The 25,345-nt window shown below is 44.3% G+C and overlaps 1 protein-coding gene and 1 pseudogene across 23 annotated transcripts in view; one reads left to right on the top strand and one right to left on the bottom strand.

The window, feature by feature from the left end:
• ADGRL3 (adhesion G protein-coupled receptor L3) overlaps positions 1 to 25,345 on the bottom strand; it is a 548,667-nt gene that overhangs the window by 488,072 nt on the left and 35,250 nt on the right. The window lies entirely within an intron of this gene.
• LOC308577210 (NEDD4-binding protein 3 homolog pseudogene) lies at positions 7,807 to 9,954 on the top strand (annotated as a pseudogene). Its single transcript has one exon. The product of its transcript is annotated as an NEDD4-binding protein 3 homolog pseudogene (transcript).

Raw genomic sequence — 25,345 nt, 5'->3', positions numbered from 1 at the left:
GGTGGGGGAGGCAGTGCTGAATGGAGGTGTGACCCATGCACACACACACAAAATGCCCCACCAACCTCCACTTGCAAAACGTCAGAGGCAGGGCTGTCATCATCAAGTCAACACTGCTGGGGAGCCCATGCATGGAGCCTGGAGCTCTGATCAGCACTGCTGCTCCTCTGTACCTCCAGTCTCCAGTTCGGGGCAAGCTGCTTCCCTGCAGAAGGATTGTGGGTAGGCCAGAAGAAGAAGAGGAGGAGGAGGAGTTGTTTGGATTTGATATCCCGCTTTATCACTACCCGAAGGAGTCTCAAAGTGGCTAACAATCTCCTTTCCCTTCCTCCCCCACAACAAACACTCTGTGAGGTGAGTGGGGCTGAGAGACTTCAGAGAAGTGTGACTGGCCCAAGGTCACCCAGCAGCTGCATGTGGAGGAATGGGGAAGCGAACCCGGTTCACCAGAATACGAGTCCACCACTCTTAACCACTACACCACACTGGCTCACCAGTGAGTGGAGTTCCAGGCTGTATGTCACCTGTGATGTTGGCGTATGGAGGGAATGGAATCCTGATTAATATTGTTGGAATAAGAATTTTGGCATGCTACCCCACTCATCTCACAGCTCCCATCAGCAGCGCCTAGACTGCATAGGAAAGCAAACAGCCCACTGGCCGCAGAAGCGGGAGTGGTGACAACTTCTATTAAGCACTACTGCCCCCATCCTGGGCAAGCGCGGTGCCTTCTGGGGAGAGCACCAGAGTCTATTTATTCAAGGGCTCTCAAAACCTGGAGCTGGACTTGTTTCTCAGTTGCAGACAAACACTAATAATAAGGACTGTCAACCAATTAAAGGATTTACAAATTGATTAACCATCTGTCTTAACTGACTGAGTCTAAGTACATTTGCGTGTTGCCCAAATCTAAGTGCAGGTGCTTTTCTGAGGAACTGAAGGAAGTGTAACATAACGTGTAGTTTATTGCTTTTGCTGTTGCTTATTACCCGTTACAGTTAACAATTCACCCAAACGAGAGAAGTCCAACTGATAAAACTTTGTCTTCGCTGAATAAAGGTTTTTTTTAATCTACCAACGGAACCAAATAAAGCTCAGTCATAAGTACTACTTGGCATTTCTCTAGTGGTTTGAAAGTGCTCTTGGTGCGTCAGATATACCATCTCGTTCTTTAATACAGCTTTGTAAGATAGGCCACTGAGCCGAGACTGGGGTGGGGTGTACAGCACGTGGTACATCTACTAAATTCAAAACAGGAACAAAATATGGACCAATGTCTTCCCAGCTCACAATCTCAGCCTGGTTCTTCATTTATTTTAGATACATTTAGCCCACTTTTCCAGCCAAAACCTTGTTATGGCAAAGTATAAAAAAATCAATACTCAACCACAACAGATAAAAAACAAGAACAAAAGCCCATTTTTTTAATTTCTTAAATCCTGCAGAGTAAAGGCTTTGAATAATAGGTCTGCTAGCATCAAAAGAGCAATCGTTTTCACTTTGAAAGGTAACAAAACAGAGCATTTTATTCAGGGATATTGAGTAACATTTTCAATCCAGATTTGTATTGTAAGATTTTCCTTCTCCAAGACGGCCCATGGTTTTGAAGATCTTTGCCTCTTGATGACAATTATCCTGCACACACTTATTTCCACTCAAGTCCGAATGAAATTAATGGGACTCACCAATAAATGTCTTCAGAACTAGGAAATAAATGTTTATTCGGCTTAGAATACTGAGTAGGAAAGGTCAATGAAACTCACAGAACTTCATTCAATGAGTGATAAAATACCACCAAGGAAATGTTTTGGGTTACCCACAGTTGTATAAAATACAATTTTTTTTTCATCATAAGAAAGGATGTGTTACTAGTTTCATACGTGAAGTACTTATTACACCCACACATGGTATAATGAAACTATAATATAATCAGCATGAACTCCCCGATGAACAATTAGGATAGGAAATTTTGCTGTACATTTGTCGAGCTAAAGGAAAAGAGGAAACAATTACCTTCAAATATCTGACTAAAGAACTGTGGGTACATTTGCTGCTTTCTAAGACAAGATCACCCCCTCCATGTTAAGTAAAACAGAACAATGACAGGTGAAACACTTCAAAAACGGAACTTATTGGTAACAGAAAAATATATGCAACTGTGAAAATTCTACCCTCATGAGTCTCCTCCTCCTTTCCTATCCCAGCACCCAACTCTGCTTCCCAATTTTAGTTGCCTGCAGACCAGTTTAACCATCAAGAATGATGAAAAAGAGAAAAGCCAATACAGACAAGAAATATTTATTATCAAGGTACTTTCCAGAATTCCCATCAAGAAAACATACTGGCGATAAATCTTTCTTGTAACCACTGCTTTAGACTTTTCATCATTCTGTGGTCTACTTCTAGTTCGGCCTATTAGGACTAATTCGTACAGGCATCTACTATCCACTATCATAACTTTATTTGGTAGACCAGCATGCTGATTGCCGTGAAGCACACCAACATAGCATCATTTCAACCAAGAGGGGCTTAACAAATTCACAAGACGAGATACCGCTTAAGAGAGTTTTGTGGTTAAGCAGTCTCTAAATGAAATAAAATGAAGTACATCACCTCCTGGCAAATAGAAGGGGAAGAAATGGAGGCAGTGAGAGATTTTACTTGGGCTCCATGATCACTGCAGATGGTGACAGCAGTCATGAAATTAAAAGACGCCTGCTTCTTGGGAGGAAAGCAATGACAAACCTAGACAGCATCTTAAAAAGCAGAGACATCACCTTGCCGACAAAGGTCTGTATAGTTAAAGCTATGGTTTTCCCAGTAGTGATGTATGGAAGTGAGAGCTGGACCATCAAGAAGGCTGATCACCGAAGAATGGATGCTTTTGAATTCTGGTCTGGAGGAGACTCTGGAGAGTCCCATGGACTGCAAGAAGATCCAACCTCTCCATTCTGAAGGAAATCAGCCCTGAGTGCTCACTGGAAGGACAGATCCTGAAGCTGAGACTCCAATACTTTGGCCACCTCAGGAGAAGAGAAGACTCCCTGGTGCTGGGCAAGATGGAGGGCACAAGGAGAAGGGGACGACAGAGGATGAGATGGTGGGACAGTGTTCTCGAAGAGACCAGCATGAGTTTGACCAAACTGCGGAAGGCAGCGGAAGACAGGAGTGCCTGGCGTGCTCTGGTCCAGGGGGTCGCTAAGAGTCGGACACAACTAAACGACTAAACAACAACAACAGCCTAGCAGCCATACTCCTAATTCCCTTTATTCTCTTAGTCAAGGGGCAACACTGTGCAGTTCTGCCTTAAGGGCCCTGCTGGGAGGCTGTTCATCATAGAATTTTGGAGTTGGATGGGACCATGAGGGTCAACTAGTTTAACGCTCTGCAATGCAAGATACTTTTGCCCAACATGGGGGCAGAATGTACGACTGTGAGATTAAGAGTCTCATGCTTTTACTGACTGAGCTATCCCAAACTTTCATAAAAAGGCAACAACAACAACAATAATTAGTAGTAGTAGTAGTAGTATTGTCCTTCACCAGTGGGTCCCAGGGTGAGTAACAACAATTTAAAGTTCAGAATTAAAAAAGTTAAACAAATGACAGTCACAGGAATAGGGAGGATCCTGAAAACACACTTCTCAGGTGTCAAAAGCCAGGCTGAAGTTCATATGGTACATAGCAAATTTGTCAGATGCACCTCTGGGAGAAAGGATTTCCACAATTTAATGGTTGCCACAGAGTTTGCCCTTTTTAGGGCCACCACCATCCTGAGCTTCTGAGGATGGTAAAGCTACCGAGAGGGCCCCTTCTGCTGATCTTAACACCTGAGAAAGGGTCTGTACAAAAGGAGGTGGCATCTCAGATTTGGGGCCTAACTGATTTACGGTTTTAAACACCAATGCGATCACCTTGAATTAGGCTCAGAAACCTTCTAGAAATCCATGCTGTTTCAGAACAAGAGGTATATTCATTCTAAAGGCAGCCCCAGCCAGTAATCTGGCTACTGCATAAGTGCTGTGGCCAAGTCAACGCTGTCCAAAAAGAGGGTGTCACTGGCACACCAGCTGAAGCTAGATATAGGCAATCCCGCACACCAAGGTTACTTGGGCCTCCAGAAATAATCCAGTATCACTCCTAAGCTACACACTTGCTGCTTCCAGGGGAGTGCAACCCCATACACAACGGCCTGCCTTTCCACCTCCTAGACTTGAGGACTTAAAACACCTAAGACCTAAGTTTCAATTTGTTGAGCGACATCCAGGCCACCACTACCTCTAAACATCTATCTAGCATCTCAGCTGCCTCCTCTTATTCAGACAGAACATAAGAAATATAGCTGGGTATCATCTGTAGTTGCCAGCTTTGAAGCTAAAATCAGTAATCAAACATAGGATCCCTCTTCATATGACCCAACGTTAAGTACAATCAACATACTCCTGCCCAGCTCCTGCTGTACATGCATTCGTTTGAATGTTTTCAACAGACCTGTACTTATACAAGAGAAGTTGTTTGCAGATGACACAGCCTTGAGAGCACACTCGTGAGGAAGCTCTGCAGAGACTCATCAACTGTTTTGCCCTGCATGGAATTCAGTTTCACCATCAACCTGACAAACACCAGCATCCTGGGTCAAGCTGTCGCCAGCACTCCACACATCAGCATTGGCAACCGCACACTTGAGGTGGTAGACAATTCTGTCAACCTGGGCTCCACCACAAAAGTATTGGCAAGACAGCTGCAGCAATGGCTCGCATCTCCAAAAGAGTATGGGAGAATGTGATGCTAACAACCAATATCAAGATGGTCTACCAGGCTTGCATGTTGAGCATGCTGCCTTAGGGAAGTGAGTTGTGGGCAGTTTACAGGAGCTCCTCAATGCCTTCCATATGTGCTGCATCCGGAAGATTTTGGGCATCACATGGCAGGACAGAGTCTCAGGCACATATGTGCTCTCTGAAGCCCACACATCTAGCAGGTCCACACTCCTGTCTCAACAACTTCTATGCTGGCTTGGTCATGTCCAGAGAATGGAAGATTGCAGGATCCTCAAGGACGTGTTCTACGAGGAGTTGGCTTCAGGCACCAGGCCTGTTGGCAGACCAAATATATGCATTACAAAGATGTCTGCAAATGTGAAGAAGAAGAAGAAGAAGAGGAGGAGGAGGAGTAGTTTGGATTTGATATCCCGCTTTATCACTACCCTAAGGAGTCTCAAAGCGGCTCACATTCTCCTTTCCCTTCCTGCCCCACAACAAACACTCTGTGAGGTGAGTGATGCTGAGAGACTTCAGAGAAGTGTGACTGGCCCAAGGTCACCCAGCAGCTGCAGGTGGAGGAGCGGGGAAGCAAACCCGGTTCACCAGATTACGAGTCCACCGCTCTTAACCACTACACCACACTGGCTCTCAAAGACACAAAGGCTGGCAACATTAACCCCACAGTGTGGGAATCCCCTGCAGGTGACTGCAGTGCCTGGAGAACCAGAGAAGGGAGAACCACTAGGAGGACTGCAGAGAGAAGAAATGACACGGTGCACCAGCAGCAAAACAGGACACCTTCATCTGCCCCACCTGCAATAAAACATGTCTCTCCTGCATCGGTCTCCACAGCCACAGCAGGCGCTGTAACTCTCCCAAAGGTTAGACTTTTGCCCTGAAGGAGCACTCTTCCATTGCATCCAGAGGCAGACAGATGCCAACAACCAGGTGCTTATACAAACCACATGCAGTTTATGGGCGAGTGTCCTTTGCAGGATATCCTACTGCAGGTAGAAGACTGTTAAAAGCATATTCTAGGAATGTGCCAGATAACCAGGCAAATTGGGGGAATTTGAGTTGAACCACAAAGCATCCCGAGCTGAATCAGAGTCGTCCCCCCCAGAAGCCTTGCGTTGCTCCCGTCACTCTGCCTACTTTTCCATCTACTGGATTTCTACATGTTTGCAAGAAGTTGGTTTCATCCACGTGCATTGTCCAGAATGCTGCCCGCAGAGCACTGAAGAGCCCTGGGTTCTATTTTATTTTAATTGAAGCAGAGGAGCAGAGAATAGTCTTTCAAGTTAAAAGCTTCATTTATCTTTTTCACAAAATCACCTGCTGCTCTGCTTCGATATCTGCAGAGCGTGAGTGCCCAGCAGAAAGATTACCAGAGACATAAAAGACCTAGGTAGATTATTTAATTATTTGAGGCATACTGCAGCCTTCATATGGAGAATGAGAACAAGATATTGCCAAAACAACAGAACCATGGATAACTGCACTGTAGTTGTTTACGAGGGGTAGTGCCTTAGCAAACAGGGATGAAATGTTTAAGGATAAGGTTCTTATGGGATATCGCTCATGCAGTAACATGGGATATGGCAACGTCCCAATTATGGAACTCCCTCTTCCTGGAGGTAGGAACTGCATCAATGCTGTTGGCATTTCAGTGTTAGATAAAGACCTAGCATTTTGTCAAGGCTGTTGTGGATTTTAGTCTGTGTTGTTTAGTCATTTAGTCATGTCCGACTCTTCGTGACGCCCTGGACCAGAGCACGCCAGGCACTTCTGTCTTCCACTGCCTCCTGCAGTTCAGTCTACTTCTGCAATAAACTATGGGACATTCCATAGGTTTTTTTTTACCTGGTTGAAATGTGGTGAGATGGTTTCACCTCCTTTCACTTTTATTGGAATTGTGTTGTAACCTGCCTTGGAACTGTACGATCAAAGGGTGGCCAAAAGCAACTTAATTTATAAATAAACTCAAAGGCAATGCAAGGGAAAGTACAAGTGACGGTTTAGTACCAAAACCTTTAGCATGTGTGCCAAGTACCAAAGACAGCTAACGGTCTAGAATCCACCCTGCAGCACATGGTAAGTACTAGTATTGAATCAGCAAGACATGATGGCAAGCAGTGTCTACCTACTCCTAGTTCATTACTACAATCACTACTTCAAGGTGAAGCAACTACAACTTGCACTTGTGAGCCCTGTAGGAAATCACGCCAAGGCTAATTTGCCAGACACAGCATTTGTTGTGAATTAATCAGACAATGGGCCTCAGCCAGCCATCTACACACCCAGTCGTTATGATTGACTTGGTGGCCAAATAATTTATTTCTGGTCAACAACCAGAAGAAACTACACTTGCCCTTTATTCTAGCCTTTTCTTTTCAACTACCAGCATTTTGTGCCCCTGAATCTTAAGGCTGCCTTGCCTCCATCTTCAACTGACTAATTAATAAGCCCTGTCAGTTGCCAAACTGGGCTCTTCTGGAGGAAGGTGTAGCATATAAACCTATTAAATAAATGTATTAATAGTTGTGGTAGTAGTAGCAGTAGTAGCAGTAGTTGTCGTCGTCATCGTCATCGTCATCAAAGACTTCAGTAGGAAAAGTCTGGTGAAAATCTCCTCTTGGGTGACATAGAAAACATGGTGTGGAATTTAAAAGATTGGGAGGACTTCCTGTGAAAGTTGGGACGAGTCAGTGGAAGCCATGTGGATAGTGTTTGCATGGTTTTGTCATGGCCTTTGGCTAGTACAATAAAGCTTACTGCAATGGAAGCCATGGCCATCAGACAGACTCTCCAACTCCCCTCTCATGAGCTATTACACCCATAGAATCAATGTCCAACTATAGGTTTTGCAATGTACCAAAGCCAATGGTAATGCCCCAAAAGCTGTATAAATGAACTTCTGAAATTATACAGCAAGGTAACAATATAATTAAATATAAGACCAAGTTGGAAAAACTGGGGGTTTTTTTATTAACACACACAAAACAATGTGTTGAAAGAATATCATATTTTTCAGTGTATAAGATGCCCCCATGTATAAGAAGACCCTTATTTTTTTGAACCCAAAATTAAGAAATCGGGCCAGAGCCCAAACCCAAGCCATCTGTACCTGTGTCAAAGCCCAAACCGAACCCAAGCCCAGGTCAGAGCTTGGGCGCCCACACCAGAGCCAGAGCTGGAACTCCTGAGCATTCACCAACCGTGTATAAGACGCCCCACAATATTTCACTAAAAAAAATTATACATGGGAAAATACGGTATGTTGTTTGCAACTAAATAAGAGTGCAAAGAATGAATACGTAAATGGATGGAAAGACAGGGATTATGGAGCCGACTAAGGAGCTGCAGCAGGAGGTGGTGGTCGCGGAACAGAGTCCAGCCCAGCCTAGCCGGGGATCAGGCTGCAGGCAGCCATCATGTGCTGGCATTCCGCTTGTGTTTAAAACTCCATAGCAACAGAACAGGCCTCTCATGTGACCGTTAACCCCTGCCATTGTCTGTTTGATCCTTTCACTCTGGATTCTGAGCCTGACGACGGCAGCATGGGCAACGTGGGCAGCCGAGTAGAGAAACGGGATTTCTTGCCGACTTCTCCAGGAGGTCTGCGTGGCATGCGTCAGCCAGACGGGCTGCTCCGGAAAGGAACGTCACAGCGTGGAGTTTTTGGCTACTTCCATTGGGGCAAGTGGGACACCCGGGCTGAGAAGAAGCACCAGTCATCTGGAGGTGGCTTTAAAAGGGACCATGAGAGTGACCAGGAGATCCAGTCCCCCGAGCGGTATTTCCGGGACCATCAACAGGCAGCTGATTTCTCCAAGAGCTCATTGCCTGAACGTGGATGCTTTGACAAGTGTCAGATCAGACCCTCTGCCTTGGTATCATGGAAGAGCCTCTTGTGCATGCCGAGGCGGTCATCAGCCAAAGGCCAGAAGCTGTCCAAGAGCAACAGGAGCCTGGCCCAGAACAGCACCAGCAGCTCCTCGCAACGCAGCCCTCTCCGCAGTCACCTGCTGCACACCATCAGCCTGGACGAGAGCACAAACTCTATCCAAAGCTTCCCCACCGACACTCCATGTTTCAAACCTGCTCCAACCCAGCTCAATGCTTCCGTAGGCCACAACAACCACACTGGCGACTCCTTAGACAGGGCTTCTCAGGGGCCATGGGACCTTTTGGCTGTAGACAAAACACCTCTGTCTTGCAAGAGCCTGTGCCCCCTGCAGAGCTCCGGGGAAACACACCCTCCAAATGAACCCACAAACTCCTTGGAAGATGTGGTGAAGCAGTTCGAGGACCGGCTGACTGAGAAGGGCATGGAGAGAAATCTGAGTGAGAATGATGATCCCTTCACACAGATGTTTGAGGACAAACAGACCTTGTGGATGGATGAGCTGGATGAACTGAAGAAGGTTCAGCTGCAGCTCTGCAAAGCTCAGCAAGAAGAGAAACGGCTGCAAGAAGAGCTGGACCTTCAGCAGAGGCAGTGTGAGAAGCTGAGGCTGCAGCACCAACAGGCAGAGCGCCTGAGTCCCATATTGGAGGAGACCCAGTGGGACGTCTGTCAGAAGACTACAGGGATTTCATTGCTCAAGCAGCAGTTCCAAGATGCCCAGGAGGAGATGGCCCAGAAACAGGGTGAAATCTTCAGCTTGAAAACACAGCTGCGGGAAGTCCAGACAGAGTTGCAAGCCGAGGACTCGCAAGTGGCACACTTGGGGGACTCTTTCCAAGCCTTTCCAGAGCGTGGCTCCCCTGTTCCTCCACGGGACTCTCCCATGCAAGAATGCCAGGACGTTTTGGCTTGTGAAACAGATGGCTCTAAAAGTAGGGGGAGGCAGGGAGAGAGTGCAGAGGGCGCTGAATGGCTATGGGGAGAATTGCTGTGCGAGAGGCGCTAGGCCCAGCTGCAAGAGGCAAACTTTGAGCAGGAGCGGAAAACTTGGGAAGAGGAAACAGCCCTGCGCTATCAGCGGGAGAAGCAGGCCAGGTATGTGGAGATGTACTACTGCAACCAGGCACTGGAGAGGCAGCTAAGTCAGTTCCGGCAGTTCCAAGATGAGCCCAGATGTATCAGCTAAAGGTCTGGTGAACCTCGTCCAGAGAGGATTTTGAAGACTGCTGCCGTCCATGGAATGGAATCCCACCATTGCACCTGCCATTTTCCGTCCATCCATAGTTGCTACTTTTCATAATTTTGTTTATTCCACCACTGTATTAGTGTTTAAATTTCCATTCTTTTAACTTTGTTTCCCACCCATTCATACAACACTGTTCTATTTATATAATTATTTGATATATTATTCTTTCCTACGTCCAAATATTTGAAATTTATTAATAAAATATTGGACACAATCTTCCTGATTGAAGATAATGGTAGTTGAACAGGTTCTAACACACAAACTCATTAACTGAATTTAGATCAACATATCAGCTGCTGTGCTGTTGCTGTTATATTGCAACATTTCAGTTATAGGGTCAAAAGTCTATTGTAGGTCCATTTATTCAGCCAGAAGACAAGACTTGCTGGCTTTTCATTTGACGAGTCGGATGCGACCACTTTTAATATAGAATAACTTGTCAGGACTTCTGCTGATGTGACTACAGTCTATTCTTCCAGGAATATTCATTCAAACTGAAATGAAATTTGGCCTTTCAGCCCTCCTCTCCCCCACAAGCTGCAGGGAAACCCAAACATGTTTTCGTTAAATCTTATTATAGATAAGTGACGCGCATTCTTACTACAAGTAATTGTCTTCTGCAAAGTGCAATTTACATATCAATTCTTAAATACCCATTCTTATTAGACTAAGCAATTAGAAGTTCATAAACATGCTCACCATGGTGAGCATCTGGTAAGCCTGACAAGTCCCATGCCCCACTTTTCAGCTCTAAGATATGATGGGCTGGGGATCATCCCTGACTTCACAGTGCACTTTGGAGATCCTCCAAGGACCTCTGCTAAGAGATACTGGATTTGGCCCCTTTCCACAGGGGAAGCCAGCCAAGACTACCAAAGCCACCCACACTTTGCAGAAATCAACCAGTGGACAACACAACGTTAGCCTGCCTGTGGAACGGCATTCATGTATGAACAAATATATACAGGTGGAAAACAGTCACACCATCCCAATATTACAGTACAAAATATTTTGAGTAAAGAATTTAAGAATTTCATCTCAAAATATCTTCTGAAAAACTGCACGAGAATGGCCTGGAGTAGTGATAAATGCTTTTTGTTGTGCTACTACTGACTAGTGTGCAATCATTATGCAAAACAGGTTATATTTCCATATATTTTCTTACTTCCCTAATTTATTCTGCTGCTGCTAGTCATGGGGAGGAGTAAAGAGCTAAATCACATCACTGAACTGAAGTTCTCCCCATTGAAAACACTGCTCCAGCCCCACTTCTGGCTTCTGATATTTTACCAGGAATTGTAAACACTTTCAAGCTTATGCTCACAGCTAAAAGGGCTAGAAACTAACTTTGAAAAAAGTTTGATAAAATTTAACATAAGCTGCTGGATTTAACATAAGCCACTGCCCAATTCCACACTTGCATTGTACAACTGCAAAACATCATGGGAACAGTATCTGACGGTGAGAAAAAGGACCGCAAGAAGGGGTCAAAGTTCTGCATTGCAAAGAACTTCAGAAAGAAAACAAGTTTATTTTGATACGTGACGGACACCACTGAACAATAGCTATTCTGATACCAAACTCTGGCCAAGTTGATCTCTTGAGACTGCTTAGTTTTCTGCGGTTTGGGGGCTCCAATATAGATAGATACCAGTGTGAGGCTAGGTCTACAGGACAGATTTACTGGTGACATGCTATAAAGGGAGGTGCCAAGGATTATACAACAGGACATGACTTTTCTCATAGGGCATCTGTGTTTAGGATGCCCATGCCATGTATTGAATGACAAACAAATGCAGAGTTCTTTAATTACACCAGGCTGAAAAACAGAAGAGAGGAGAAACATCCATTGCCGCTGCTCAACACAAGATGCCCTTGGCTCTCACTCAACTGTCACCTCGTGGCAATCATTATATCAGGCTACCACCCCAGTGGGTCAGTGTAACAACTATTAAGAAAGAATGCCTGAATCTCCTTAACTCCCATTTTTCCCTTATGCGCCATGTCCTTTAGATTGCAAGCCTGAAGGAAGGGAATCTACGAGTTTTTGTAAGCTGCTCTGGAAGCCTTGACTAAAAGAGTGGGTTTAAAATGCTTAAAATAAATAGATTACAGTAGACGTGGCAAATGCTATAACGCTACTTATACCATATTAATAATGTTGCACAGTGTTTTCAGATCTATAATTATCCTAAAAGTTGATCTCCTGGTTACCATGGTACACTACTTATAGAAAAGACGAGCACAAAACAGGGGAAGCATCTATGGCAGACAACTCCTGCTGGAAGTGTCCCAGGCATCTGGTGAGAATCTCCGCTAAAAATGTAGTTCTGCAGAAATGTTTCTTCCAAAACACATTTGGCCTGGAATAAATTTTATTTCAAGCACCTTTTCTTTCTTTCTTAAGCCAGCATTTTACTCCTGTCCTCTTCTACACTCTTAAGTATTTTTATTTTGTTTTTCTGACAAATGTCATTTCAAGATGTGTACATCCCACCAGAAGTGTCAAATCGAGAACAGCCTTTGCCAAAGGTGTCCTGGGCTTTGAAGACACTCAAACTCAGGATGCAAGAGAGAAACATGCTAAGAGGAAGGCACGCTTGGCAAATCCACACCGTGATCAACTCCCACCCAGAAACCAATGTCCCCACTGTGGAAGGACGTGTGGATCCAGAACTGGCCTCCACAGTCACTTACGGACTCATTGTTAACACCGTGTTTATGGAAGACAATCTTACTTGGCTACAAGTGATTGCCAAAGAAGACCTATTAAAGTATTAAATTTTCTATGCATTCATAAGTCAAAATGTTCAGTTCGTCACCAATTAATGCTTGCGTTTATTCCATGTGAGCATGTGTCGCTTTGCTGCACTACTGAGCAGCAATCACCTGTCCACACACTCTTACAGTAAAAGGGTAGGTGTTTTTTTTGACAAATGGCATGTCTTATGTGCAGAACTGAATAATACCACAACCACCCTCTCTTTAACACAGTCCCCCTTCCTAGCATCATGTATGTTTCGAACACAGTTCCCATTCTGCCTTACTATCAAAGGAGTAATACCATTGGATACAACTCAGGATTTTTTCCTTTTAATACAGTGGACACTCCGGATACAAACTTAATTCGTTCCAGGAGTCCGTCCACAACCCGAAAAGTCAGTAAGCAGAGGCGCTGCTTCTGCGCATGTGCAAGCGGCGAAAACTTGGAAGTATACTTCCGGGTTTGCCACGTTCATATCCCAAAAATACGCAGGTGGACGTAACAAGAGATTTTCTTAAATAAACAAGACTAACGGTGCAATCCTACCCAAGTCTACTCGGAGGTGCAGCTAAGTGGTTACAGGTTTGCAGCCTAAGTTATTTAACAGGTCAACATGTTAGAATTGTTCAGATTTAAACTGTTATGAAATTATATGCCTGAACACAGAATGCATATGAGTGCAGTAATGAATGTCACTTCCAGTTGATGATGATGATGATTTGCACCCTGTTCTCTTCCCTTTACTGGTAAGTTGCAACAGCCACTGTGACATTCTGAGGTCAACAGTACATTCATAGCCAAGCATTTATACATGTTTGTCAAGTCCTTTGCTTTCGAGTGCCACTGCTGATAACCCTGTCCACAAGTCAATGACTGCCGCGTTGCTATTTCTCTCAGAACTCGTCTGACAGGAGCTACTTCTCCAAACTGCTAATGCATTTTCAAGAAAGAAATGGAAAGTTGTTCCAACTGAAAAGGTGCTTCGGCTTTCCCCCTCTGGTGCCTAGTTGATAGCACTGTCCATCTTCAACTGACATGATCAATACCACAATACCTCTTGTACTAGTTCTGCTCCAATCAACATCTGATATATGAAGCCTTACTATATCACCAACATTACCTGGAGAATCTGGCCGTTTATGAAGAGGTGCCATTCATGAAGAGATTCCACCTTGTTCAGTTTTCTTCTTTTTTAATCCACGTGTTACATGCGACACTGCATCCTTATCCTCCTCTTTTATCAGGTTCATCACAAATAGTATTCACTAACTGGTTGCTCTCTATGAAGACCTGCAGGTATTCCGACATTCCTTTGGACAAGCGCAGCATTTTGTTTGGGTTGTAACTACAATTTCCTTGTCATTTTCCAAGTTATTCTTGCATTCTCAACTTCACCCTATGTCCAACCACTGTTTTTATCATATCTCCTTCTGTTTCAGTTTCGTCCAAAACTTCACAAGGTATCTGGTGTCCAAGCGAATTTTCACCTTTGTTCCAAACATATAGGCTGTTTGATCTTTTTAAAAGTAAGCCAAGTTAATGAACTGCACAAGTTCTATTAGGATGATACTAAGCATCACACAGCATCTTAAAAAGCAGAGACATCACCTTGCCAACAAAGGTCCGTATAGTTAAAGCTGTGGTTTTCCCAGTAGTGATGTATGGAAGTGAGAGCTGGACCATAAAGAAGGCTGATCGCTGAAGAATTGATGCTTTTGAATTCTGGTGCTGGAGGAGACTCTGGAGAGTCCCATGGACTGCAAGAAGATCAAACCTCTCCATTCTGAAGGAAATCAGCCCTGAGTGCTCACTGGAAGGACAGATCCTGAAGCTGAGGCTCCAAGACTCTGGCCACCTCATGAGAAGAGAAGACTCCCTGGAAAAGACCCTGATGTTGGGAAAGATGGAGGGCGCAAGAAGAAGGGGACGACGGAGGACGAGATGGTGGGACAGTGTTCTCGAAGCTACCAGCATGAGTTTGACCTGATCTCTTTTTTGACAGAATTACAAGCCTGGTAGATGAAGGGAACGCAGTGGATGTAGCCTACCTTGATTGCAGCAAGGCATTTGACAAGGTGCCCCATGATATTCTTGTAAAGAAGCTGGTAAAATGCGGTCTTGACTATGCTACCACTCAGTGGATTTGTAACTGGCTGACTGACCGTACCCAAAGGGTGCTCATCAATGGTTCCTCTTCATCCTGGAGAAGAGTGACTAGTGGGGTGCCACAGGGTTCTGTCTTGGGCCCGGTCTTATTCAACATCTTTATCAACGACTTGGATGATGGACTCAAGGGCATCCTGATCAAATTTGCAGATGACACCAAACTGGGAGGGGTGGCTAACACCCCAGAGGACAGGATCACACTTCAAAACGACCTTGACAGATTAGAGAACTGGGCCAAAACAAACAAGATGAATTTTAACAGGGAGAAATGTAAAGTATTGCACTTGGGCAAAAAAAATGAGAGGCACAAATACAAGATGGGGGACACCTGGCTTGAGAGCAGTACATGTGAAAAGGATCTAGGAGTCTTGGTTGACCACAAACTTGACATGAGCCAACAGTGTGACGCGGCAGCTAAAAAAGCCAATGCAATTCTGGGCTGCATCAATAGGAGTATAGCATCTAGATCAAGGGAAGTAATAGTGCCACTGTATTCTGCTCTGGTCAGACCTCACCTGGAGTACTGTGCCCAGTTCTGGGCACCACAGTTCAAGAAGGACACTGACAAACTGGAACGTGTCCAGAGGAGGGCAACCAAAATGGTCAAAGGCCTGGAAACGATCCCTTATGAGGAACGGCTAAGGGAGCTGGGCATGTTTAGCCTGGAGAAGAGGAGGTTAAGGGGTGATATGATAGCCATGTTCAAATATATAAAAGGATGTCACATAGAGGAGGGAGAAAGGTTGTTTTCTGCTGCTCCAGAGAAGCGGACACGGAGCAATGGATCCAAACTACAAGAAAGAAGATTCCACCTAAACATTAGGAAGAACTTCCTGACAGTAAGAGCTGTTCGACAGTGGAATTTGCTGCCAAGGGGTGTGGTGGAGTCTCCTTCTTTGGAGGTCTTTAAGCAGAGGCTTGACAACCATATGTCAGGAGTGCTCTGATGGTGTTTCCTGCTTGGCAGGGGGTTGGACTCGATGGCCCTTGTGGTCTCTTCCAACTCTATGATTCTATGATTCTATGACCAAACTGCGGGAGGCAGTGGAAGACATGAGTGCCTGGCATGCTCTGGTCCAGGGGGTCACGAAGAGGCGGACATGAGTAAATGACTAAACAACAACAACAACAAAGCATCACACACTACAGTAAGATATAACACAACCGCTGGGCATCATGTCACTGGATGCCCACAGAGCTTTTGACCACTTAGATTGAACCTTGGCAACTGCTTTTTAAAATTGTATTGTATTGTATTGTATTGTATTGTATTGTATTGTATTGTATTGTATTGTTATTACAGTTTGTAGCCAAGACCATTATACATCAAACTCCCAGTATCTGTTTTACATAGCTTATTCAAGCCCTCTCTTGCCCTCTCCCCATATAACCCAACTACAATGAAGGTTTGAGGTAAATGGATATGACTACTGTGGCTTTGAGACTTACAGGATGCCCCCCGTCCCCCTCACTTTTGGTTGTTTCTCTAGAATCTTTGGCATCCATAAAAATAGACACCGGGCATAATGGTAAACAAGCAGGAACATAAAGATTTTTTACCTGCAGTTGACATAGCAATACTGACAACAGATGCTCTGAAGACAATTCCTGCCCTAGTCAATGAGATAGAAGGCTCTGAAAAGATTGTAGTTTAAAAAATTACAGCAACTGTGGTATTTTACGTGTAAATATCCCACCAGGGCAACAGAGCCAAAAACAGAGTAAATATGGCTTTCCACTGTGCAACAAAACAGTTTGTTAACTGGGGTTAACGACTGCCAAAAATCTAAAGGAACTATTGCAGCTGAATCTTTGCATCACATGTATACTTTGTAAAAAGGAACTAAATAGATGGAAATCGCAAACTTTGTATAAGGTTGAATAAATGTTTCTACAATTATCCTTCTCCCCAAAATCATCCCCCACCTTTCAAATCCTACCAACTCAAATACTTTAAATTGGCAAAAATGTTTTCTAAATATATACATTTTCATGTGAGGCCTACGGGGAGCTGGTTTCAGGCACATTGCCCATGGGCAGACCAACTCTGTGTTACAAAGATGTCTGCAAACGTGACACAGAGACTGCAATCCCTTGCAGATGACTACAGAGCCTGGAGACAGTCAGGTGGTATATCAACACCAGTGACCAGAGGAGGAATGACTGCTGGGAGGAGCTCAGAGAGAAGAAATGCCATGAGGCATCTATAGCAACACAACCGGATGCCTTCCTCTGCCCCAGCTGCAACAAAACATGTCTCTCCTATATCGGTCTCTACAGCCACAGCAGGCACTGTAACTCTCCAACAATCTGACTTCACCCCTGAAGGAATACTCCTTCACTGTCTCCCAAGACAGGCAGATGCCAACCAACCTAGTGTGAGGCCTCAACTCCCACACCCCATACACTACAAACATGCCAAGCAGCCAGGTGGGGACAACAACAACAACAACAACAACAATTTATTTATAGCCCGCCCATGTGGCTGGGCTTCCCCAGCCACTCTGGGCTGCTTCCAAAAAAAATATTAAAATACTGTAATACATCAAACATTAAAAGCTTCCCTAAACAGGGCTGCCTTCAGATGTCTTAAGTCTTTTGACATACTATGAAGTTTTCCAGCTACATAATATAATATCCTGTGTAGCCGATGATATTAATAGCCCATAACTAAACATGGAAATTGCTAAAATAGACAAGTCAAAACGTGAAATTCTTGTGTTAGGCCAGCAATAATTCCGTATGATAAATGAAATCCAGAACCCATTTCCAAAGGCTACTCTTCTGGTCTGAAAGAAATGGAGCTAGAAACTCATGAAAGATATGTCTCCATTGCTTCCACTGGGATTAAACTTCCACTGTTGAAACAAGCTGGTTCGGTTTAACGACTGGTCTAGCAGAGGGTTTCACAGTTCATGAGACTTTTTTGAACACTGGCAACCCCTATCTATAGAGAAATGAGTCAATAAATTGCAAGGCCTGCACATCAATTGGCTCAAACTTCACTAAGCACATAATTTCATTACGGAAACATCAATAAAGAAATCTGTGCAAAGGGACTTAACTGGTTTTGAGCACTTAATTTTAGAATATGAACACAGTACAAAAGTATTAGTTTCAAAGATATGCTCTTTATTGAACGATAAAACAACAAACTTGTTCTCCTCATTAGAAGGAGTTTGGGAACAAGACGTAGATCAAGTAATTTCAGATGAGGCACAGTCAAGTATCTGGAACTAGTCATACCCACTTCTGAAATAGCCAGGGAGTGTTCTTTAAAATGGATTTATCTGCTTTTAGTTTAGTTTATTTACTCTTGCATTTAGTGCACACATCTGGCTCCAAAGAATACAACTGTTGAAGGGGATGTGAGGTACAGCAGTCTTACGCAAACATGTGTTGGAACTGTCCTGTAGTGTTTTCTTACTGGTCTGTGATTTTCAAAGAAACAGCAAGAGTCACAAAACAGAATATACATCTATCTCTGCATTCAATACTTCTCGCTAAAATGAAGATACAACATACAAGTCCTTAATTATTTTTTTGGCTGTTGGCAGTTAGATTGGAGAGTGTCAAGAACTGCTAATTGGCAGGTTATACTTTAGCCTTTGGTGAATGGTGACATAGACTATATAACATCGCTATGGCACAAAAATTGAATTTCACCATAAAACTTGGCAAAGGAGAAGAGAAACTCAACTAAAGGAGTTCTTTGCAGTCTGGCGTCCATTAAGTGAAAGCAAATAAACAGGAAATAAGTATGTCACAATCCTTTTTTCAGCTCTGGGATAAACCATGATTTTCTATGGAAGACAATCCAACAATTTGAGTTCTCTTCTGTGTAGTCATAAGCATGTCATGCGTGTTTTTTTCCTCTCAAGCTAGATTCACCAAGTGGTCACTGGAAGGGGGGGTGGGAGGGCTGTTCCATATTTGGGGCTTCTTCTTCTTTATTTTTTTTTGTTCCAGTGGGTGTACAAATGTTTTAAAAATAAAAATGAAATTTACCACCAAAGACAGGAGTTCCTACTCTAATGTGGGTCTAACTTCCTATTCTGTGTTTAAAGTTTTTGAACATTTAGAAGTCCAAATGTTTGACATGCAAGTCAACAGAAGTCAAATTTAACAGAGGGAGGATGGAAGAAGGGAACCCAGGAGGTTTTGGGGTACACCATTGTGACCATATTTGCGCCCAAAGGGCACCATGTTGGCAACCCAATGCACGGATAGAAACACATATACATAGTCCTTCATTTATATTTATTTAACTAGCTGACGAAGGTCATGGCCACTGGGCCCATTACCTCCTGGCAAATAGAAGGGGAAGAAATGGAGGCAGTGAGAGATTTTACTTTCTTGATCACTGCAGATGATGACAGCAGTCACGAAATTAAAAGACGCCTGCTTCTTGGGATGAAAGCAATGACAAACCTAGACAGCGTCTTAAAAAGCAGAGACATCACCTTGCCAACAAAGGTCCGTATATTACAAGCTATGGTTTTCCCAGTAGTGATGTATGGAAGTGAGAGCTGGACCATAAAGAAGGCTAATCGCTGAAGAATGGATGCTTTTGAATTCTGGTGCTGGAGGAGACTCTTGAGAGTCCCATGGACTGCAAGAAGATCCAACCTCTCCATTCTGAAGGAAATCAGCCCTGAGTGCTGACTGGAAGGACAGATCCTGAAGCTGAGGCTCCAAGACTTTGGCCACCTCATGAGAAAAGAAGACTCCCTGGAAAAGACCCTGATGTTGGGGAAGATGGAGGGCACAAGGAGAAGAAGACGACAGAGGACGAGATGGTGGGACAGTGTTCTCGAAGCTACCAGCATGAGTTTGACCAAACTGAGAGAGGCAGTGGAAGACAGGAGTGCCCGGCGTGCTCTGGTCCAGGGGGTCACGAAGAGGCGGACACAACTAAACGACTAAACAACAACAAGTAGCTGATATCCCAGCATGCTCCTTAAAATTGCTTGCAGAATGCTAACATCATCCTGCTTAATAAGACTCAAAACCAGTTATTTTTAAGTGAGGGAGAAAGAAAGCTCCAACAATATAACTATAACCAATATAATTTTATAATGCATAAGTAATACTACCAACTCCAGAGACTGAGCAGCTCAATCGGGGGGGGGGGGGGGAATGCAGAAGGCTTCCAAATGTAAGAGAATCTTAAATCATTAATGAAACTAAGCTTTTAATATATGCAAATTAAATTATATATGCATCTTTCCTCAGACTAAATTTAATGTGCCTGCTTCATTCACAATTCAGTCTTGTACAGAACTAAGGAAGAAACTGACAACTTGCATTTTTTATTACTCTAGACCACAAAATGATAATTTATGTTCTCTTTTAATAATATAAAACCTGGTAGCTAAGCCAGAACACTGGATACTGCTTTCTGGCACATGGCTTCAAAGAAAGGAAGGCCCTGCCAGATCACGTGACTGAAGCTGCAGTCCAAACTAGGCTGAAATATGTTTTTATTTTGTTTTTAATGTCATGCCAAATTTGACTATTTGCCTGTTTCAATGCAGTGGCATGATCCAGCCGAACTCAAGCACTTTCAAAACCTAGCCAGTTTAAGGAGGGTGAAATCCAAAAAATTTAATAACTAAACTCAGTGAGGCTGAGGTTGAATCCTGACAAGACAGAAGTACTGTTTTTGGGGGACAGGAGGCGGGCAGGTGTGGAGGATTCCCTGGTCCTGAATGGGGTAACTGTGCCCCTGACCAGGTGCGCAGCCTGGGAGTCATTTTGGACTCACAGCTGTCCATGGAGGCGCAGGTTAAATCTGTATCCAGGGCAGCTGTTTACCAGCTCCATCTGGTACGCAGGCGGAGACCCTACCTGCCCACGAACTGTCTCACCAGAGTGGTGCATGCTCTAGTTATCTCCCACTTGGACTACTGCCATGCACTCTACGTGGGGCTACCTTTGAAGGTGACCCGGAAACTACAACTAATCCAGAATGTGGCAGCTAGACTGGTGACTGGGAGCGGCCGCAGAGACCATACAACACCGGTCCTGAGAGATCTGCATTGGCTCCCAGTACGTTTCCGAGCACAATTCAAAGTGTTGGTGTTGACCTTGAAAGCCCTAAACGGCCTTGGCCCAGTATACCTGATGGAGCGTCTCCACCCCCATCGTTCTACCCGGACACTGAGGTCCAGCTCCAAGAGCCTTCTGGCGGTTCCCTCACTGCGAGAAGCGAGGCAGAGGGCCTTCTCGATAGTGGTGCCCGCCCTGTGGAACGCCCTCCCACCAGATGTCAAGGAAATAAACAACTATCTGACTTTTAGAAGACATCTGAAGGCAGCCCTGTTTTGGGAAACTTTTAATATCTGAAGGACTATTGTATTTTAATATTTTGTTGGAAGCTGCCCAGAGTGGCTGGGGAAACCCAGCCAGATTGCGGGGGGAATATAAATAATAAATTATTATTATTATTATTATTATTATTATTATTATTATTATTATTTATTATATGAAGTCGAAGAGACGTGAAAATGGTAATATCATGCCCAGCAAAGAGCTTCATTTCTGCCTGCGGTTTGAAATGTAGATTCCTTTGGAACTGTAATGGTTCTAGGGGTTGCTCGTGTGTAAGCCGGTGCTTATCTCCCCGGCTGGGTGCAAACACCTGGCTGGGTTGCCTGAGTGTCCGGACGCCACTCACCCGTGGCTGTCTCAACCGCTGGCAGAATCCGTCAGTAGGCATTTCTTAAACTTCTTCCAGCAAAGAAGCTCTTTGACGCCCAGTCTCCTCCTACTCTCTCTGCGCGAAAGCCTTCTGCGCAAGGAAGGCAGCAGAGGACCCCTACTCTCCCCGCTGGTCCCCGGCAAGGAGTCATGGGACCGCCTCGCCGCTTCCCCCACCTGCCCCCCTTCTCCACTGGTGCTACGCTGATTCTCTTCCCCAGAAGATGGGCTGCTTCTCCCGATCCCTGGATGCTCTCCGGAATCCCTCTGGCTCTTGCTCTCTCCCTCCGGCGCTGATGGCAGTTCCCTGACAGGAACCTTCCTCCCCCACACTCTCTCATGGAAAAGGCAGAAAGCAAGCAGCCCATAGATCCAGGATGGGAGAAGCCAGAAGAGGTTTGGAGACTGAAAGCAGCAGAACTAAGAGACAGGCAAGACGGTCGCCAAAGAAAATGTGCCCTTTGTTTCAAAGCAGCATGCAGGTTTTCCTACTTTGAAGAGAAAGATTTGGTGCCTCAATTAGCAAAGCAGTTGCGAAAATGCTCCATATAACAGTTTGCAAATAATCGAATACCTGAAGGAGCATTCTCCGCCCACATTGTTCAGCCCGGACACTGAGATCCAGCTCTGAGGGCCTTCTGGCAGTTCCCTCACTGCGAGAAGTGAGATTACAGGGAACCAGGAAGAGGGCCTTCTCAGTAGTGGCACCTGCCCTGTGGAACGCCCTCCCATCAGGGAAATAAACAACTATCTGACTTTTAGAAGACATCTGAAGGCAGCCCTACATCAGGATTTTTTTTCCTGTCTAATGTTTTACAATTTTTTATGTACTGGAAGCCGCCCAAAGTGGCTGGAGAAACCCAGCCAGAGAGGTGGTGTATAAATAATAAAATTATTATTAATAATAATAATTGAGTCACTGGAGGCAAGGAAGAATTGCCCCTGGCCCCATTCTCCCTTTTAGTCTTGGAAAACTTTCAGGCTCTTTAAGGTCAGGTGAGAGAAGACATGCAGGCTTCAGAATATTCTGACGTTCCTCAAGCATGCTCATCACTTGGTGAAAGCTTCTTTTTAATTTGGTGCCTGTGCAGAAGGGTGTTATAGGCAAGGATAGCAGCTTGGACTGGATACCCAAGCAATACTAAGACTCCAGCTGGTTCTCACTTGAGCTATGGAGGGGAACTACACTCAGAGAAGGGAGGAGAGTCTCCATTACAGATCAGGCATGTCTCTCGAGAAGAAAGGCCACACACACAGGGAGACACTACAGGTGTCTCTCCCTGATCACAAACCAAACATCCGAGAAACACCACCTAGGTATCTCCAAGCGCTTCCAAAGTCAATGAGGGGAGAGACTCCTTCCACCTGCCTTGACACACCCTCCAGTCTCTGCTTCTCAATTTGTATTGTATTATTTTATGTACTGTGGCTTGCCGTTGTTTTATTGATCATAGTTTGCAAATTATTTATTGTAACTGTTGGGTGGATTTCTGTTTAACTTTTATATGTTGTTATTATTATTTAATACTATTCTGATGATTGTTGAATGTTACTTTTTGATGAAGGTTGCCTATTTTAAAGTTATGTTTTATTATCACATTTTTGTATTGCATTAGATTGTTATAAGACGTACAGTGGTACCTCTGGTTATGGAGGTCTGTTCTTAACCTGAAACTGTTCTTAACCTGAGGTACCACTTTAGCTAATGGGGCCTCCCACTGCTACCACTGCGCGATTTCTGTTCTCATCCTGAAGCAAAGTTCTGAACCCGAGGTACTATTTCTGGGTTAGCAGAGTCTGTAAACTGAAGCGTCTGTAACCCGAGGCACCACTGTGCATTTTTTGTTTCTTCAGCTTGTAAACTGCCTTGAGTACTGTATTGTAAGATAGAAAGACGGTATACAGATTAAAAAAATTCTTTTAAAATGAGAGAAAGACACTTTCCCCCCGGAATTCAGGAGAAGGGTTGAGGCTCTTCCTGAAATCACGCTAAACCTTGGAGACACACAGAAAACTTCCCATCATTCAAGCTAGCACAACACACACCGCTGTCGGGCTCCCTGTGCAAATGTGAACTGCAGCTGGCAGCCGTCTCAGGCCTTGGACAGCTGGTAGTCACCTAGGCTGGCTATTAGACTTTCTGGACAGGAAGGGCTATAAAGTCTCAGCTTTCCTTAGTCCAGCTGAGCTTTGCTTAAGGAACATGATCTCTGGCATATTCCTGTATCCTCCATTACCCTTAAGCCCTGACTTCCGGCTTGCTCCGGATCTTGCTTCCCAATGTCTCCTTTGGGGGTCCTGCCTTCTACTGTTGAAATTGGTTATTTGAATCTGACCCGTTATTTTTTTGTTTTATTATTTATTAAATTTCTTTAGCCTCCAATCAATAAATATCCCTTATATGGCTTACATGCAAAACACACACTGTGTGTGAGAGAGAGAGAAAGAGAGAGAGAGAGAGGGAGAGGGAGAAAGAGAGAGAATTGTGTCCGCCGCCCAAAAAGAGTCCATTTTTTAAACACAATTACAAGGTAAATAAGAGCGTACCTTGAAGGTCAAGTGGAGCCATAAGTAATCTGACTTGGAGAGAGCCCAAATATAGGGAGCAGGGCAGGGGGAGGAATAAGTAATTAACTGTTTTGGCTGTAGGGCATAACAAACACTGTCATATACAGGTTTTAAAAAGCTATGTCAACAAGTTACATAATAGTCTGTGCAGTGTCATTTTTTTAAAAAAAAAACATTGCAAAAGAAAAACACAAATATTTACACTTCTGGAAACCTGCAACATGATGACTATCCACCCAAAGAACGCAAAACCACACAAAGCAGCAAAACCGGGGTACCACTCTCTTAACATCCTATTACTTACATCCTTTGCCCTAGTCCCTCTAGTCCTTATTCGCCACACAAACAAAGCCTAAGGACCAAATTACACGGTACATTAGATATGTGGTTTAATTCTCTGTGGGTGTGCGCTTCTTTTTCCCATGTCCCCACTTTTCAAATTACTGTTTTAAAAAACTCTCAACACAATTAAAAACCAGAGAGCATTAAAAGCCACCCTGAAATATTGAATTGCATTAAATATCTTAGCTGGCCACCTATATAAAGCAGAGGTGGTGTCAACCTGACCTCTCCAGGTTGTGTAGGTAGGCTATCTTATAACTGAAGTGTTGCCACCCATTCTCTGTCCCACCAACTGCACCTCTCTGGTGGCATAACATAGCACAGGGCCTCTGAAGACCATCACAAGTGACAGCAGGAGGATGCTGTTCTTCAAATACCCTGGCCCCAGGCTATCTAAGGCTATGATAACTAACATCTTGATTGGGCTGGGAACAAATTGGAAGCCAGTGCAATGTAAATATGACTGGTTATAATACGGACAGAAAAGCATAAGCTATTCTGGTTGCAGCACTTTGTACCAGCTGTGGTTTCAAGGGCAGATCCACAACTTTTAGATGACATCTGAAGGCAGCCCTGTATCGGGAAGTTTTTAATGCTTCATGTTTTATTATGATTTTTTATATGCTGTAAGCCGCCCAGAGTGGCCGGGGAAACCTGGCCAGATGGGCAGTGTTAAGTTGTGGGTGAACATATCAGACGACACAGCGATTCTTCAAACAGCTCTTGTTTATTCACAGGCCAGAGCAGAACTGAACTGAAGGGTTCAGCCAGCCTGCTTATATAGAGCTCCAGTACAATGCAACAGTAACCACTTTCTGTAACTATCCAATCACTGAACATCACTTTCAGTCCCTTATTTGCATATGTGGACCTGAGTGAAAACTA

Source organism: Podarcis bocagei, assembly GCF_964188305.1.
Source record: "Podarcis bocagei genome assembly, chromosome: 17".
Lineage (NCBI taxonomy): Eukaryota > Metazoa > Chordata > Lepidosauria > Squamata > Lacertidae > Podarcis > Podarcis bocagei.
Note: the sequence above shows the minus strand (reverse complement) of the source record. Positions and strands in the feature narration are given on the sequence as shown.